The sequence below is a fragment of the Aulonocara stuartgranti genome (genome assembly GCF_965226115.1).
Source record: "Aulonocara stuartgranti genome assembly, chromosome: 15".
In the NCBI taxonomy this organism is placed as follows: Eukaryota; Metazoa; Chordata; class Actinopteri; order Cichliformes; family Cichlidae; genus Aulonocara; species Aulonocara stuartgranti.
In genome coordinates, this window is record NC_138951.1 from 27,275,276 (window position 1) to 27,294,707 (window position 19,432).

At 47.0% G+C, this 19,432-nt stretch overlaps 1 pseudogene across 1 annotated transcript; it reads left to right on the top strand.

Moving 5' to 3' along the window:
* The first annotated feature begins 743 nt into the window (after positions 1–743).
* On the top strand, positions 744–19,268 carry LOC309688655 (inverted formin-2-like; annotated as a pseudogene). Its single transcript, XR_014280752.1, has 21 exons — positions 744–972; positions 2,416–2,577; positions 2,666–2,927; positions 3,140–3,255; positions 4,319–4,478; positions 4,841–4,874; positions 4,962–5,103; positions 8,796–8,928; positions 9,169–9,899; positions 9,988–10,049; positions 10,143–10,245; positions 10,365–10,917; positions 12,251–12,358; positions 12,441–12,511; positions 12,628–12,745; positions 12,880–13,032; positions 13,282–13,363; positions 13,738–13,860; positions 13,933–14,268; positions 15,268–15,330; positions 15,489–19,268. The product of XR_014280752.1 is annotated as an inverted formin-2-like (transcript).
* Positions 19,269–19,432: the final 164 nt, after the last annotated feature.

The window sequence follows — 19,432 nt, forward strand, 5'->3', positions numbered from 1 at the left end:
TGGTCCATCATCAAATGTGAGATTTACAAGGAGGGAAAACAGTACACCTCTCTGAACAGTGTCTGGGAGGCTGTGGTTGCTGCTGCATGCAATGTTGATGGTGAACAGATCAAAACACTGACAGAATCCATGGATGGCAGGCCTTTTAGTGTCCTTGCAAAGAAAGGTGGCTATATTGGTCGCTGATTTGTTTTTGTTTTGTTTTTGAATGTCAGAAATGTATATTTGTGAATGTGGAGATGTTATATTGGTGTCACTGGTAAAAATAAATAATTGAAATGGGTATATATTTGTTTTTTGTTAAGTTGCCTAATAATTATGCACAGTAATAGTCACCTGCACACACAGATATCCCCCTAAAATAGCTAAAACTAAAAACTACTTCCAAAAACATTCAGCTTTGATATTAATGAGTTTTTTGGGTTCATTGAGAACATGGTTGTTGTTCAATAATAAAATTATTCCTCAAAAATACAACTTGCCTAATAATTCTGCACTCCCTGTATGCATACTCTCTCTCTCTTCGTGTGTGTGTGTGTGTTTCTCAGGTGAAATTCAGTACGGTTCCGACAAGAGTTTTGTGTTAATGTACAATCCTTAATATGTTTTGTGTGTGTGTGTGTGTGTGTGGGGGGGGGGGGGGGGGGGGGGGGGTTCGCCCAGGGTGCCAAACAGGCTAGGACCGCCACTGTCTGCAACAGAAATGAAGTTATGCGCATGCGCCCGCTATCGGCGGCTGGCACTGTGACCCTCTGACCCCGCCCACAGGCTCGCGCGGAGACTCTCGCAGACACCGAGCCGTCCTTCAGACTTTGTCCGAGTTTCTGGAAGCTTCAGCGGGGACCGCGGGAGCCTGCTGCCCCCTCGGGGTTTGCAATAAGGACACGAGCTTACCGCCTCTCTGTCTCTTTAACGGAAACACGAAGCAGCTCGTGAGCCAAAACTTTTCAGTGACCTGCTGACAGATTCCAGGTAAGTTTGTGTGATGAGCTTCTTCTGTTCCCGGTGAAATACACCTGTACCTGTGGGAGCAGCGGAGCGGCTGAAGCTGCTCCGTCCTCCGGCCGGTGTTGCCGAGCCGAACCCACCACAGCACCGAGTGAACTGAAGCTCAGACACTAAATTCGATTAATTTTGAAGGGCGTCCGGTTTGGCAGGCACAGCTCGACCTGTCAGCGGTTTTTAGCCACAACTATGTTTAAACTTTTGAACCTTTGAATCGGAGCATGCGGGTCTGCTCCTATCCAATCACTGTATTGATCCATCAGCACTGAGATCAATGCATTTGTTCTTCTGTGAGGGTGTACCACTGACAGATATGCGCATGTGTACAGTGAAAGGTCTGTTTAAGTTGTTAAATGATGACAAACACCTGAGCTTCAGGTTTAAAGGATCATCCCTCAGTTTTTCCCGATACTGGAACAACTCTAATGCCCCGGGGGAGATTTGAATCCAGGCCTCTGGAAACACCCTTTGACCATGTGACTGACCTACTCCACCTTTCAAGTTTAAAGTTCAGGTTTTCTCACAGCGGCGCGTTAATGTGGCGAGTGTGCTCAGCTGTCAGGACATGCAAACGCACTGAATACCAGAAATACCACATAGCTGACATATTTCACCCACCACGCTGTGATGTGCAGTCACTCTTCTTCACTGATGAAGACTCTGCAACACACTGAGTGCAGGATTCACGTAGCCTTCAGTCTGATTCATTCACTTTCCAAATCACAGCCACGATAGCTGTGAGCGCTTCGTGTTTATTTTTCTGTTACTGGAGCCAATCATGTGCTTTATTATCAGTCTGTTAATCAGCTGATCCTTCAGCCTGATTCACTGCATTCTTCTTCTTTTTCTCTGTTTCTTGTTATTCATGCATTCCACAGAGTGCCTTTGTTCTGTCTTCCTTCCCTCACCCCAAACCGGTCTGAGCCTGGCTCTGCTGGAGGTTTCTTCCTGTTAAAATTGAGGTTTTCCTTGCCACTGTCATAAAACTTCTTACTCATATGGTTGTTGAGAGTACAAAGACAGTACAGCATCTCAAGGTGACTGTTGTTGTGATTTGGAGCTTTGATTTGGAGCTGAATAAAACCAAGTTAAAACTGGTCCACATCAGAAGTGGACTCGAGTTTTCGGTCAAGAATATAATTCAAATAATAATTTATGACACAACTAAAGCCAAATGGAGTCCAATCACAGTATAGGACCCTGATCTCCTGAGCAGATAAAGGCGTCCACTGGAGGAGCTCAGTTTGTGACTCAGAGACATGTTAATGAATGTGAAACTGTGAGCCCAAGGCAGGCTGACACGGGCGTGATGTCATCGCTTGTGTCAGGTCTGCTTGTCATGGACGTTAAGATGATGATGTCATTGATTGTTTGTGATTGATTACCTGTATCTGTTTTAACCCTCATCAGCTCAAACATCGGTAAAACCTTTGGCCTGTCATCATGGCAACCAGTACCAAATGGGGGGCGGTAAAGGACCAGTTGACCAGAGGCCTCGCCACAGTCACTGACGGCAAGGTGGAGGCCAATCTGGAGAACGCTGACCCCGAGCTCTGCATCCGACTGCTGCAGGTAGGAAAGAAGCAGAACCTCAGGAGTCCTGCCAGGGGAAGGAGAAGGCGTCTCACAGCTCTGACCGATGGTCACTCTGCCCCTCCAGGTTCCCACAGTGGTGAACTACTCGGGTCTGCAGCGGCGGCTGGAGGTGAGTAATCAGTCATGGATGGTGCAGTTTCTTGAACTACAGGGTTTGGACCTCCTGCTGGAGGTGCTGGAGCGTCTGTCGGGCCGCGGCTGCGCCCGCATCGCCAATGCTCTGCTGCAGCTCACCTGCGTCAGCTGTGTCCAGGCCATCATGAACTCGTCCGCAGGGCTGCATTTCATCCTGGACAATGAGGGCTACGTCAGGATGCTGGCTCAAGGTGGGTGGAGGACCAGAAAGTTAGAATGAAGCAGATCTGCCTTAAAACCACCTTAAAATCATATTTACACGCTACCCTGAGCAACAGGTAGACTCAGGTGGCTGTTCCAGCCTAAGCTAAGCAGGTAGCCGGTGTACCTGTGAGGTGAAGATGACGACTCCGAGTCATTACTTATGAAAGCGGTAACTCCACCTCCTCCTATATGCCCTCAGCTCTTGACACGTCCAATGTCATGGTGAAGATGCAGCTGTTCCAGCTGGTGGCTGCTCTTGCCGTCTTCGACCCTCGGGGACACCACCTCGCCTTCGATGCACTCGACAACTACAAGGTATGCTCATGTCCTCGTCCACTTCCTCCTCTCTCTTTATTTCCTTCCTGTCCTTCCTTTTTCCTTTTTTCCCTTCCTTCTCTGTCTCCTCTGAGGTGATTTGTGATTTCATGAGATCAGTTTAAGTAATCTGAACTCTGCCTCACGATGGCAGTCAGGACAGTTGGCGCTCAGTCATATTAACAGTTAAATGTTGCTGTAGGTCCAGGTCACTTTCAGAGGCTCTCTTGGCTGATTTCATTTGTTTAGAGGGGCATGTTTACCTGCTTGATGGACAAACCAACAGATGTCGCATGAGCTGGATGGGGAGACATGAGCAGGCCATTTGGGTCGGTTTGAAAAGCTTTATCGGCATGACGTTAGCAAAAGGAAGTGCGAGTCAGTTTCACTTAGTTTCAAGGCTAACACAACAAGCAGAACAGCTCAAACTGAAAGCCACTGGCTGATTACCTAAGTCAGCAGATAGCTCACAAAGCTCCACCACAGCTCCTCGCTGCCAGGTGAGAGCAACGACGACGTGGTCTGTGTACCATCAGGGCGTGACTGCAGATACACCACAACAAACAGCTGAGCCTCAGACGCTGCAGATCTTATCGTCCCCGCCCAGCCTGTTCTCACAGGCTCTGAACTTACAGCATGGAATCATGGGATACCACACGTCTGCACACACACACTCGTTTTATTATCTTAGTGAGGACATCTCATTGACATAACCCTTTCCCTAGCTGCTTACCCTAACCATCAAAAATGAATGCCTAACCATAACCTAACTGTAACCCTGACACTAAAACCACATTTTAAGCCTCAGACACGTCTTCAAACTTGTGGGGATGGGCACTTTGTCCCCATAAGGGCTGTTGGTCCCCACAAGTATAGTGGCATGCCAATTTTCTGTCCTCACAAAGTTGTCTAAACATAACATGTACACACACGCACACACACCGCTATTAGGAGTGTTTAATCATCACACTTCAGTCAGACTGAAGCAGGAAGTTGTGTTTAATGAAGGTGTAAACGAACTGTGTCCGTCCTCTGACCTGTCACTTCCTGTGTCTGTATTCAGAGCCTGAAGAAGCAGCAGTATCGCTTCAGCGTGATCATGAATGAGCTTCACGCCACCAACAACATCCCCTACATGGTGACGCTGCTAAGTGTGGTCAACGTCCTCGTGCTGCAGGAGGAGGAGCTGAGGAGGAGGCACCGGGTGCGGCAGGAGTTCATCGGTAAAACAAACTGTTTATCACCACTCTGACATCACCCCTGACATCATCATCATGATGTCATTGCTGACATCACTGTTTTCATCATGTTGTAGGGTCTTTACCTCACAACAGAAAGACCTTGATGTGACTGTTGTTGTGATTTGGCGATGTATAAATAAAGTTGAATTAAACTGTTATCAGAGTTATGTGTAGGAGGAGCTTGATATCTGTCACAGTGTGACATCACATCCCTGTACGGAGGCTTTCCTGGAGTCAGGTCTCGCTGAGGGCTCGAGTGTCAGACCCTCAGAGGTCGTCATGGTGTGAGTGTGTCCTGCTGCTTGACCAAAATAAGAAGTGATATATGTGTCTGTGATTTTTAGGTCTGCAGCTGCTGGACCTGCTCCCCAGGCTCAGGTACTGGCTTCATTCTCACTTTGCTTACATCAGTTATTAATCAATAATCAATCGTGTTTCCAATCAGTTTCCTGTCTGTGTGTGCAGGGAGACGCAGGACAAGGACCTGAACATCCAGTGTGACGTGTTTGAAGACTCTCTGTCGGAGGACATGGAGGAGATGGAGAGGCTGTACGGAGGGATTGATATGAGCAGCCACCAGCAGGTCTTCACAATGCTCTACACCATGGTAACCACAGTTTAAAGAGTGATGCGACTCAAGCTGGAACGTTTAAACCAATGTTTCCCAACCACTGTGCCGCGGCACAAAGGTGTGCCGTGGAAGATTACCTTATTCCACCCAATTGGTACTCTAAGCCAGCGGTCCCCAACCCCCGGGCCTTGTACCGGTCCGTGAGTCGTTTGGTACCGGGCCGCGAGAGTAGAGGCTCAGGTGTGAAATGTATGGTTTTCAGGGTTTTTATCGGTTTTCAGCGTTATTTTGTTATCGTTAACTCGGTTTTCCTGGGTCTTTTCACATGTGTTATGAATAAATCCTCTTTTTTTTTCGGTACCGGTACTAGTTTTATTTTGTTGTATTTATCCGCGACACCTTAAAGGCCGGTCCGTGAAAATATTGTCGGGCATAAACCAGTCCGTGGCGCAAAAAAGGTTGGGGACCGCTGCTCTAAGCGATTGGCTTGAGTAATGGGCATAACAATTACATTATCTTCCACTAGAGGGGAGTACAACTACCTGCTCTAATTAAATTGGTTGCCGACTGCCAGTAAAACAGAAGAACATGAAGAAGAAATTATAGGTCGCTGCTGTCAGGTCTAATATTTCTCCATCATCCTCTCAGTATCACACTGACACGTTGCTTACCTCTGATACCTGGTCCTCTTTTACTCCTGTTACCTTACAGGACATCAGTGCTCTGCTTGGTCGAATGAAACTGACTTCAAGCCACCTTGATGTACTTCCTCCATCATTTTTCATTAGTGTGTTTGATTTCTATTGGCCTCTGTATTCTGGAAATAATTAATACTTCTCTTTATACTGGCTCAGTTCCCAGCTATTTTAAACAAGCTATTGTTGAACCAATATTAAAGAAACCAAATTTAGATCCATCTCTTCCAAGCAGTTACAGGCCAATATTAAAATTACCATTGGTGTCAAAGATCTTGGAAAAAACAGTTGCAGAACAACTTAACAACTTTTTGGAAAAGAACAATGTTCTGGACATTTTCCAGTCTGGTTTCTGCAAATTGCACTCCACTGAAACCGCTTTGCTTAAAGTGTCTAGTGACATTCTGATGGCAGCAGACTCTGGAGAGTACACTGTTCTGGTTATGTTGGATCTCAGCTCTGCTTTTGATACTGTTGATCACAGCATCATGATAAATAGGCTGAAGGACTTGTTTGGGATTACTGGTGTTGTTTTAAAATGGTTTATGTCGTATCTATCTGAGAGATCCTTTACTGTCCGTGTAAATCATGTGCTGTCAGAAACATCAGTTCTGTCTTCTGGGGTACCTCAAGGATCTGTTTTAGGTCCTATTCTCTTTTTGCTGTATATACTCCCTCTAGGCCACATTATCAGACGTTACAATAATATTTCTTATCATCTCTATGCTGATGACATTCAGTTGTACTGTTCTTTCAAAGCTTCTGAGTTGTATAAATTGTCTTGTTTAAATAATTGTCTGTCAGAAATCAAACAATGGTTAAATGACAATTTCCTTCAGTTAAATGCAGATAAACCAGAAACTTTGATTATTGCACCTGATCACATGCTCTCAGAAATTAGGCAGCATATCAGTTTTTTAGACCCTTCATTTCAGTCGAGTCTCAGAAACTTAGGTGTTATATTTGACAGTTCAATGTCTCTTGAGAAACACTCTAAACAACTTACCCGGAACTGTTTTTATCATCTAAGAAACATTTCTAAACTCAGGCTACTGGTGTCAAAGGCAGAACTTGAGATGATTCTTCATGCTTTTATCTCTTCTCGTTTGGATTATTGTAACGGTCTTTTTACGTGTCTCAGCAAATCAGCTCTGGATCGCCTTCAGTCTGTACAGAATGCAGCGGCAAGACTTTTAACTGGTGCAAACAAGAGGTCACACATTACTCCAGTTTTGGCTTCTCTTCATTGGTTGCCTGTAAATTTTAGGGTTCATTTTAAAATTTTAGTTGTAACTTTTAGAGCTCTGCACGGTGAAGCTCCCCAGTATATCTCTGACCTGCTGAAACCTCGTGCTTCATCCCGAGCACTTAGGTCTTCAAGTCAGAGGCTACTGGTGGTCCCACGTACTAGGTTTAAAACACGTGGGGATCGGGCTTTTCAGGCACTGGCACATAGGCTGTTGAACTCTCTGCCGTTGTCTTTACGCTGTCTAGGCTCTACTGACTCCTTTAAAAAGCAGCTGAAGACATTTTTATACAAACGGGCTTTTAATTAATTTTAACTTGTATGTCTGATCTTATTGTAAAGCACTTTGTGATTTTTATCTGTGAAATGTACTATATAAATAAATTTTACTTACTTACTTACTTATATAATAGTCATGCTGTGAGTGAAACGACGCAGCACGTAATAGCAATAAATAAATATTTGAAAAGAAAAATAGTGAGTCTGACCTGGGTCTTTGAGAAAATTCCGACCCAGACGAAGGCCCTAGCATTAGTAGTGGTCAGAAGAAAGCAAAAAAAGGGTAGATTGGGGACAAACTTGTTAGTCCAATAATCACACAACTGGTATGTTAACTCCAACTTGAATGGTTGCCTTCTTTCGTTCCTCCACACAAGAAAAAACGGACACTCCAAAAAACTCCTACTTCCCCTTCCCGCCTGTGCGTAGCCATGCCCCCCTTCACTGGACACTTGCGCAGTGGGACAGATACATCTAAACAAACTGAACCAATTCTGCTATACCTGGTGCGCGGGGAAAAATTATCAATATTCTTTTTGTGACATTTTTGTTTGGTGGTAGGTTGTGTTATTTTTCTAACGTGAAATATGTACCGTGGCTCCAAAAGATTGGGAAACACTGGTTTAAACTACAGAAGCCAACACTGTCACCTTCAGAGCGATTGGTGCAGCATCTGTGAAAGTGACACTGCTGGTAGTTCTCTTTTCAATGATAGAAATGTAAGGAGACAGACGCTACGTTCAAACTGCAGTCGAAAGCACATCAAATCCGATTTTTTTTTTTTTTTTTTTTTTTTTTGACCCTATGCGACCCATACCCGACCATGGTATGACAGTGTGAACGGAATAAATCCGATATTTTCAAATCCGATCTGGGTCACTTTCGTATGTGGTACTGAATCCAATACATATCCGATGTTTTAGAAAGCGACTGCTGTTTGAATGGTCACGTCGCATTAAATCCGTCTTGTACGTCACTGACACAAGACAGACGCCAATTATTAGCGCCGGAGATGACATCGCGAACGCTTCCTGGCCATCCAGTGTAGATGTTAATGAAACTGTTGGAAAGACAACGTGAACATTTTATTTGTACTGTATAATCTGCAGATTTTGACAGAAATCTGCAACTATTCTTTGAAGCACTGCTCCTCTCTAAAACAGCAATAAGGATAATTATTAGGTTATCTACATTATTATGTAAATAACAAAATAACTTAAAGCAAAAATTGGGAAACGTAAAGTCCGAAGTCTTTATATTAAGGGCCATCAGTCAAACAATATTATTTGCTCTGGGTCTAAACAGAGCGCGTTGTGTGTGACGTCTTCTTTTGCGCATGCGGGCCGCTTCGAGGGTTCACACTAGGGCGTGTTTGCTGTCGCATTTTATTTGTAGTGTGAACAAGCAGACAAAAAAAATCGGATTTGGTCAAAAATTTGGAATTGAGCATTAACACCTGCAATGTGAACGTAGCCAAAATAACCTGTCCTGACCCTCTCTGCGTTCAGGTGTCCAGCCATCCATCCTCCGTGCAGCTGCTGTCCATCCTTCAGGCCTTGTTGCTGGTGGGTCCAGACAGAGCTGAGGTCTGGTGTGCTCTGGAGCTGCTGATGGATCGAGCCACCCTGCTGGCTCAGGATGGTAAGTATGGGGGCGCATCCAACAACAGATCACTGGGTCCAGCTCTGATTCCGCCTCTTTGTAGAAGTGTCCTCTCTATATAAACGATGACCCCTGTAAAGAGTCCCTTAAGGTTCAGATGCAGGCCCTGTTTTATGTCAGTTTGTATAAATGACAGCAGGCAGAGTATGATCAAAGCTGAGGGCATTTCACAGGATCAGGCGAAGGTGAATTCACCGGCTCTGTTTTTCTTGATCGCAGCTGAGGTAGACTCTGCAGATCACCTGCTGGAGAAGCTCCTCCCCCGAAAGACTTACTCACCCAATCTTGCCATCGACAGGGCGGTCCAGACTAGACTACCAGACAGTCCTCCCAGCCAATCAGAGGCACTCACCAAAGATGCTCCAACAGCCCCCACTGCAGCAGCACTGCCTCCGGCTCTTCCCACTTCCTATGCCCCCCCTCTACCTCCTCCCTTACCCGGTGCTATGACTCTTCCCCTTCCACCCCCTCCACTGCCGCCCACACCCTTGCCTGGTGCTATGGCTCCTCTCCCTCCACCCCCTCCACCCCCACCCTTACCTGGTGCTATGGCTCCTCCCCCTCCACCCCCACCCTTACCTGGTGCTGGACCTCCACTCCCCCCCTCTCCTCCAGGTGACATCAGAGCTGAGACAGTTCAAAGTCTGGGCAGGTTATATAGCAGCTCTGCTCCTAATTCAAGCCACACCCCCTGCCCAACACTGCGGATGAAGAAGCTGAACTGGCAGAAACTTCCATCCAGACTGGTGTCAGGTGAGGCCTGGTGTTGGCCCAGGTCAGGTGCAGGATTCATCCAAGCTGACGTCACTCTGTCCACAGGCCACGAGTCTCTGTGGACGTCGACATCTTTGGACTCCATGGAGCCAGATTACTGCAGCATTGAGCAGCTCTTCAGTCTCCCTCCGACTGAGACCAAGACCAGAACCAAGTCAAAGACGGAGCCCAAAGAGGTGCCGTAGCTTTCTCTGTCTTCACCTTACAGGTGTGGCGTTACAGGTTTTACCTTTTTCACATCCACATGTTCAATTCTGTCCACAGGTGTCCTTCATCGACGCCAAGAAGAGCCTTAACCTCCACATCTTCCTCAAGCACTTCAAATGGTGACTGTTCTTTTTCTGAGTCTTGCAGCCAATTAAAAACATCTGTGCTGTGACATCACCACCCCTGTATCACCTGACCTGTCTCACCTGCAGTTCCCACGAGGACTTTGTGGATCTCATCCGAAGAGGAGACCAATCAAAGTTTGATGTCGAGGCCCTGAAACAGTTCATTAAACTCCTCCCAGAGAAACATGAGGTCAGAGCAGAGGTCACCTGCGCTTCACCTGTTCTCCACCTGTCTCTCACCTGCCCCTCACCTGTGCTTCAGTTGTCTTTCACCTGTACTTGACCTGTATCTCATCTTTCCCTCCTCAGGTAGGGAACCTGAAGTCTCATCTGGCAGAGCGGGACAAGTTGGCATCAGCAGATCAGTTTTACCTGCAGCTCATTGATCTGCCCAGGTGTGAGGACAGCGCCAGCTGCAGCACACATCAAGCACAGATAAATAAGCACAGCTCACCACAGGTCCACTCACTCGCAGTGTGTGTGTGTGTGTGTGTGTGTGTGTGTGTGTGTGTGTGTTGCAGTTACTCTCTGAGGATTGAGTGTATGGTGTGTGTGTGTGTGTGTGTGTGTGTGTGTGTGTGTGTGTGTGTGTGTGTGTGTTGCAGTTACTCTCTGAGGATTGAGTGTATGTTGCTGTGTGAGGAGAGCAGCTGTGTGTTGGAGACTATGAGAGTGTGTATACACATGACAAACACACAGCAGCTACACAACAAACACACTGGCTGCACACGCACGTTTGGCTGCTGTGGTGGTGTTCTTGTTTCTGTTTGTGTGTGTTGTTTTGTGTGCAGGTGTGAAGGAGAGCGCTCGGCTGCCAGTCTTCTGTAAACTAATCCTGAGTGTCGGAAACTTTCTCAACTATGTGAGAATCTTTTTTTCTTTTACTCCTTGTAATCTGATTACTTTGTGTGGCATGCTCAGTGACGGTCCTAAAGCAGTTCTCTTCCCGAAGACTCAAACCACACAAACAAACTCAAACACAAACTCTGACCAGTGTTGGGGTCGTTACTCAGAAAAAGTAATCTATTACACATCACTTGTTGCTTTGCAGTCTGCCATATGCCCGTCCAACCTGAAGCAGCGTTACATGATCATCAGTGACCAGTGTAGACCTGAGACTACATTTACACGTGCAGCGCTGTGAAGCACATTTGTTTCCACTGCTGCACCGCACAGTAATAGTTTCCCGCTGCGCCAAGTACAGTGCAGCACGTCAGTGAGGAGTACTCGGCATGTGCGCTGTGTCACACGACCAATAGAATCGAAGACTACCACTGCACTAAATTCCATCACACGATGAAGGAAAACATTCGTATCAGTGCGTATCAGAGTTCTGTGAACTTTTTCACACAGGTTTATGTGCATGTATGGGGACCTCCAGAGCCTCTTAACAGCTCTGGGGACGACACACTCTTCACTAGTCTGGATAGTTGAAAGCTTTCATCTATATGAATGAGCGATTTTTTTTTTTTTTTTTTTTTTTTTTAATTAAAAATTTGAACACAATTCAACACAAACTCTTGTGAAGGACACAAAGTCAGAGAGATATAGGTTTAATACAGACTCGTAGAGTGGTAACAAAAAAAAGACTTCCAAGCAGAGCGCATCGGCCAGCACAACACAGAGTTTGGGTCCTTTACGCTAAGCGAGACAGGTGGAGAACAAGCTAGCGGTCAGTGTGCCGCATCCTATGTGAAAGGGCCTTAAGTTCTTGGCTAGCTTAGCATTAACATGCTGTCTGTGCAGATGTTAGCAGTATAATGCAGCTGTTTATGTCCTGGATGCTGGTTCCACTGCACCATGATGCTTGTCCTTTCGTGCAAGAAAAATAAGTCATGTCCGTGTCTCTGCTGTGGAGTGGGCTGCTAGCAACTGCTGGACTTCACATCAGCTAACTTGAGCCTCTGATGAAGTTTTTATGAAGTTATCTAAGCAGTAATATCACAGCTGTGAGGTTGATTGCACTAACAGTTCATCCGAGGAGTGTTTTGTTTGTTTTTTTTGTTTTTGTTTGTTTGCACATTCAGGCAGGTGTGACTCAGCACCAACTATTAGCTCAGCACAAATCTACCAACAGAGACTGTCTACCAAGACAGTTCATTTAGTTGCCAAATCATAAATCAGTCTGTTATTTAGCTGAAATAAAATCTAAAGGCTGGTAGTCTGATTTTGTCATGTGATGTATGGTCCATCAGGGAACTCGCACAGGGAATGCTGAAGGCTTTAAGATCAGCACTCTGCTCAAACTGACCGAAACCAAAGCCAACAAGTCGAGAGTCACGCTGCTGCACCACATCCTGCGGGTAATGCTGGGAATACTACGAATACTGGGGAATACTGCAGTATTCTCATAATATTTCAGTTGCTGCTGTTTGTGACCCTTAGGAGGCTGAAGAGAATCACCCCGACCTGCTCAACCTGCCCGATGAACTGGAGATCTGTGCAAAGGCTGCTGGGTAAACACATATAAGAGTTCAGTCACGTACAGACTGCTGGGCGGAGTCTGTGACGTGGTAGCTCAGGTGTTTCGCGTGCAGCGGTGTTAAATGTTGCCCTCTGACTCCACCTGCAGGCTCAGCTTGGACTCTATTCAGTCTGAAACAAACACTCTAAACAAACAGCTGAAAAACTCAGAGAGGAGCGTTTCCTCCTCATCTGACATGAAGGAGCAGTACCTGTCCACCGTACAGGTGAGTCACTCGGGATGAGGCTGTCACCTTTACGGGCAGATAAATCCAGTCTGTGCACTAACTGACACCGTTTTAGTGGGACAGACCTGCTCTTCCAGGTGAACTTACCTGTTGTTCTTATGTGGTGTTACCAGGAGAGCCTGCAGGCTGTTGAGCAGCTGCAACTCCTGCTGTCATCTGTGGAGGAGCAGAGGAAGCACCTGTCCGCCTACCTCTGTGAGGACAGCAGCAGCTTCTCTCTCGAAGAGCTCTTCAGCACCATCAAGACATTCAGAGACCTCTTCCTTTGAACCCTCAAGGTCAGCGGCCAATCGCAGTGCGGCTCAGTCTGCAGGACTCATACCCTGCCGCACGTTTGCATGTGTCATTTAAACTGTGTCTCAGCCAGCCAATCGGCTCTGACTTCAACCGTGACAAAGTGTGGTAGCTGCCACACATTAGTCCTGTTTCCCTGTAAATGTTAAGCTCCGCCCTCTCTGGGGGGCCGGTTAGCCTGTTGAAGTTTGAACTGTGTGTTCCTTTTATTCTTCCATCAGGAGAACGAAGGTCACAGGGAGCAGGAGAAGAGGTTGGACGAAGGGAGGAAACTGAGAGAAGAAGCCCCCACCAGAAAGATCAGTAAGTCAGACACCATCATTTCACCTTAAATCCTCCCTCCTTAAGGTGTCCCTCACCTGTCTCTCCAGGTGTGGCAGGTGAAGGACAGGTCAAGTACAAGTGGAGGGCAAGTGGAGAACAGGTGAGACATGTGAAGGGCCGGTGACTGACAGGTCGAGAATCAATAGCTGACATCAGCAACATTTCTCTGCAACAGTTTATCAGCAGCTGAATATTTAAAGGAAATGATGTGACAGCATCAGGACGAGAAGGAAGTTTGTAAAGATTAAATGCTGCTGTACCTATGAGGCTGTCAGGTGACGCAGTGACAGCTTTCACCTGTTGTTTGTGACATGTGCGCTAAGCTCACAGGGGAACGTGTTTCTGTGCTGCAGTTAGGACGGACATGGCCAATTGGGACGAAGGATGCATCGTCGACAACCTGCTGGCCGAGATCAGGAAGGGCTGCAGGCTGAGGAAGACAAGGCCACGGGCAGAGCCGGACGGTGGGGTCGAAGGTGAGAGCCCGGCAGGACTTCTGCAGACTTTCTTGTCACCACTGCTCGTTTGACCCAAGTACTCCTTTTCAGGTCACCCCGGGGTCACGCAGATGTCAGCGGCCCAAGACAAGCCAGATTTGCCCGAGAAGCCTCGGGAGGAGGTCCGGACTCCCACACATCCACCTGCTGGAACCAGACCAGAACCAGAGCCAGACAGAGCTGCCTCAGAGCTCCAGGCCCTCGGTGAACCCCCTGCAGCTGAGGTCCAGGGTCCGGAGTCTGAAGTGGACACCGGACCGGCGCAGCAGGAAGTCCAGCACGCAGCTAGTCAGCAGGATGTGACCCAGGTCAACAGGAGCAAAGATCCTAACCCGGAAGATTCTGCTCCCCAGAACGCATCGAACACCTTAGACACCAGCCCGGCAGGTAGAGTGAGGCGCTGTGCTCTCTGCTTCAGGCTTTGAGCACGCTCAGTGCTGCTGTTTGTTTCTGAAACATGGAAATTTTAATGCTTCCTGTCCCACAGCCCACCCACACAGATCAAGGCTACATCCACACGTACACGGGTATTTTTGAAAACGGAGATTTTCCGTTTTCGTTTTAAAAAAATAATCCCGTCCACACATAAAGGCAGAAATGAAGGAAAACGCTGCTAGGAACATGCCAAAGCAACAGGTAGCGATATATTCCTAACCGTGCAGAAATGTTGGCCAATCAGAAGTCTAGAAGCCTCGGTGGGAAAAAGTAAACAAAGCTGGGGCATAGAAGCAGAACTGAGTCGTATGTGTGGAGTGACAGTAACTGTGTGTGTATATGTAAGCATGTAAACACTGCAGAGACTACAATTAACAGTAACAGTATTGTAGAAATTCATGTCACCGAAACAATAACGTGGCGCACACTGTGACGTCAAAAAATGCGCACACCTTTGACGCTGCGTTTTCTCTGTTTTTCTTGTCCACACGTAAATGCAAAAACGGAGTTTTCAAAAATATCCACCCTGGCCGGAGTTTTTAAAAATCTTTGTTTTCAGTGACCAAAAACGCCGTTTACGTGTGGACGAAAGGTGCAAACGCATAGAAAAATCTGCGTTTTCAAAAATACCTGTGTGCGTGTGGACGTAGCCCAAGTTGTGTTCAGTGTTTGCAGCAGAGTGACGGAGACTCGGCCGCAGATTGCAGTTGAGTGGAGTCGAGATTGCCATACCATGGTGATGTAGCCGGGTCAGTGTGGCTGTTGTGATGTAGCTCTGAGTCTATGAGGTCATTTCCTGTTCCTGAACATTAGTGTTTCCTGTGACATGGTGAGCTGAGGCTCAGGCTGTAAGGTCGCATCAAGACGATGATAGAACATCCTTTAGTGTTTATGATGAAATAAGCTTTATATCTAGAAACCGACCAATTTTATCCTCTCTTTGATCTCCAGAAGGCAGTGGTCACACAGGAAGAAAGCGTTTGAAGAAAAAGAAAAAATGCATCCTTCAGTGAGGTGAGCTCACCTGCAGCTGTGCATAAATCCACGTCAGCGGCGATTCACTGCTGTCCTTCACTCTAAAGCATTTCATTGGTCGAAATGTTTTTATGTTGTGGGATTTAAGGTCTTTTTTAAATATCATTTATTATTTTATTCTTCTTCTATGGTTCCAGGTACATGGGTCAGGACTTGTTTCTGTGGCGACAGGACTGGACCTGCAGGAGAACAAAGTGTTTAAAAGGGAAACACAATCATAAAGAGCAAGGATTCTGGGCGGAGCTTCCTGTGACTGACTGATCTAACCCTCGCTCACCTCTCAGTGGCGCCGAAGTGACTGCATCAGTTTGTGATGTCAGCAAGGTTTCTGTGTGCACTTCCTGTCAGGTCGAGGCGCTGCTGGTCTCTGAGCTCAGAAAGCACAGCATATAAACTCTTTCCAGGTTAATGCCACCTGCCTGCTCATCTGGTTTCTTGCAAAAGACCTTTTAGATTAAAAGCCTCGCATTGTTCCCGTGCAGGTGTTCAGGTTTTAGACTTTCAAATTCAAATTCAAATTTTATTTGTCACGTACACAGTCATACACAGTACGATATGTAGTGAAATGCTTGGACAACTGCTCGTGACCTAAAGAAAACAAAAAAGGAAAAGGCTATGAATAAGATAGGAAATAAATATGAAAAATTAAAAAGGGTAAATTTAACTAGGAAGGAATAAAATATAAATTAAGGTTAAAAATGAAATAACTGTACAACACAAATTAGAATGAAGGGTAAATTTAACTGGGAAAGAATAAGATAAAATATATAAATTAAAGTTGAAAATAAAATAACTGTACAACAAAATACACAATATAGAACTATATAAGAATGTATGAAGAAATATAAATAAATATATATACAATAACAGCAGCTGTACAAGTATTAACCGGAAATGAAGAATATAATGTCCAGTGTTGTGCAATCCACATTATGTCTTGTGCAGTGCAAATATGCTTAAAGTGATTTAAGTGATGAAGTGAAAACAATGTCCAGAATGTCCAGTGTGTGTGTAAGAACTATATGTGTGGGTCAGTACTGTGTGGTGGTGTGATTGAGAGACCGTATCGCCTGCGGGAAGAAGCTCCTCCTCAGTCTCTCTGTGTTGGTCTTCAGGGAGCGGAATCGCTTTCCTGACCTCAACAGAGAGAACAGTCTGTTGTTGGGATGGCTGAGGTCCTTCACGATCTTCCTGGCCTTGGTCCAGCACCGCCTGCTGTAGATTGAGTGCAGGTCAGGGAGCTCGGAGCGGATGGTGCGCTCAGCTGACCGCACAACCCTCTGTAGAGCTCGTCTGTCCTGCATGGTGCTGTTCCCGAACCAGGTTAAGATGTTTCCCGCCAGGATGCTCTCTATGGTGCACGAGTAAAAGTTCCTGAGCACCTTGGAGGGCAGTTGGAAGTCTCTCAAGCGTCTGAGGTGGTAGAGACGCTGACGGGCCTTTTTCACCACGGTGTTGATGTGACAGGACCATGACAGGTCCTGCGTGATGTGAACTCCGAGGTATTTGAAGCTGTCCACTCTCTCCACTGGGCACTCGTTGATGACGGGGGTCTGGTAGTTCCTCCCCTGCTTAGTGCTGAAGTCCACTATAAGCTCCTTTGTCTTACTGACGTTTAGAAGGAGGTTGTTCCTCTGGCACCAGTTCTCCAGATTCCTAATCTCCTTCAGGTAGGCCGTCTTGTTGTTATCAGAGATCAGGCCCACCACGACGGTGTCGTCAGCAAACTTGATGATGGTGGTGGAGCTGGTAGTGGCCACACAGTCATATGTGTACAAAGAGTACAGCAGGGGGCTCAGAACACACCCCTGGGGGGCTCCAGTGCTGAGAGTGGTGGAGGCTGAGACATGTCCGCCCATCCTTACTGCCTGTGGTCTGCCAGTTAGGAAGTTGGAGATCCACTGACACATAGATGAGCTGAGTCCCAGATGCTCCAGCTTGGTGGTGAGTGTGGAGGGAATTATGGTGTTAAATGCAGAGCTGTAGTCTATGAAGAGCATTTTAACATAATTCCCCCTTCTAGTGTCCAAGTGAGTGAGTGATGTGTGGAGGAGATGAGAGATGGCATCGTCTGTGGAACGATTTGGACGGTAAGCGAACTGTAGTGGGTCCAGTGTGTCTGGTAGTGAAGAAATGATGAATCTCTGACCAGGCGTTCAAAGCACTTCATCACTACTGAGGTGAGGGCTACAGGGCGATAGTCATTGAGAGAAGCAGGGTGGGGTTTCTTCGGGACAGGAACAATGATGGACTCTTTGAAGCATGTGGGGATCACTGACTGAGATAAAGAGATGTTGAATATCTCAGTGAACACAGGAGCTAGCTCAGGGCTGCCCAATCCCAGTCCTCGAGAGCTACTATCCTGCAGCTTTTAGATGCATCCCTATTCCAACACAGCTGAATCAAATGGTTTGATTACCTCTTCAGCATGCCATCCTGTTTGGCAAAGGCCTGATAACAAGCCATTCATTTGATTCAGGTGTGTGGGAACAAGGATGCATCTAAAAGCTGCAGGACGGTAGCTCTTGAGGACCGGGATTGGGCACCCCTGAGCTAGCTGGTATGCGCAGTCTCTTAGGATACGACCTGGGATGCCGTCTGGTCCTGCTGCTTTCCTGGTGTTCACTCTTTTGAAGGCTCTCCTTACTTCATGCTCGGAGATGACGAGCACGTTTCCGGTGCTGGCAGTATCTTCCTGTCTGCAGCCGTTAGCGCCGCTAACACTAGCATTGTTGGAGTCCTTAGCTGCAGCCTCGAAGCGAGCATAGAAAGTGTTCAGCTCGTCTGCCAAAGTCACGGCCGCGTTCGTCATACCGGTTGTTGGTGCTTTATAGTCCGTTATTGTCCTTAGTCCCCGCCACAGGCTCCTAGAGTCACTCTGTTGGAGTTGTGACTCTAGTTTCCTCCCGTAGCGCTACTTCGCCTCTTTCACCGCCCTCCGCACGTTATATGACGGGGCTTTGTACGGGTCCATGTCCCCCGTCGTGAGTCCCGTGTTGTAGGCAGCGGTGCGGGATCTCAGAGCGTCGCGGATGGTTTTATCCACCCACGGCTTCTGGTTGGGAAACGTTGTGATAGTCTTTGTCTCCACGGTATCATCCGCTAGTTTCCTGATGAATCCCACAACCGCTTCCGTAAACACGTTGACATCATCATCGGAGCTGTTTCTGAACATGCCCCAGTCTGCGTCATCGAGTGCGTCCTGTAACGCGGCCACCAATTGATCCGTCCAGCGCGCGACCTTCCTCTGAACTGGAACTTCCTGTTTCAGCCTTTGTTTGTATTTTGGCATGAGGAAGATGGCGGCGTGATCAGATTTGCCAAACGGAGGGCGGGGTTGTGCCTTGTAGCCGTCCTTGACCGTAGTGTAGCAGTGGTCCAGTGTCCTTTCACCTCTGGTGGGGCAGGTGATGTGTTGATAAAAGTTCAGCGCTGCGCGTTTGAGGTTGGCGCTATTAAAGTCCCCCGTCACAATAAGCGCAGCGTCCCGGTGTTGTGTCTGGTGCTGTGTGAGTGCCTCATGCAGCTCGCATAAGGCGGTGACCGTGTCCGCTTGTGGTGGAATATAAACGGCACTTATAATGACCGATGTAAATTCCCAAGGTAGATAAAAAGGACGACACATGATGGACAGTAGTTCCAGATTTGGTGTGCAGGAGCGTGTGAGAGGAACAACGTTCGCACTGTTGCACCAGTTGTTGTTCACCATTAAACACACGCCGCCTCCCCTTGACTCCCCCGAGTCCCGTGTCCTGTCCATGCGGTGAACCGAGAAGAACTCGGCCGGCTGGATGGCGTGGTCCGGCACCGCTGGGTTCAGCCATGTCTCGGTGAAGCAGAGGAGACTTTTCTGTTCTTATTGTTGATTAAAGTTCGCTGAGACTTTTACTGTTAGAATAAATGTTGTTCTAGCTCTTTGATGAGTCCTGTTTTTTGTTTGTTTGTTTGTTTTTCTGTCCCGTTCGGTACTTTAGCAATCAGAATTGTCTGAGGGCCAGGAAAGATGCCCAATGGGTTTATTTCTTCAAGTGGGGAAAATGTGTCAATGTGATATTGGTCCACTTGATTGATCTTTATCATT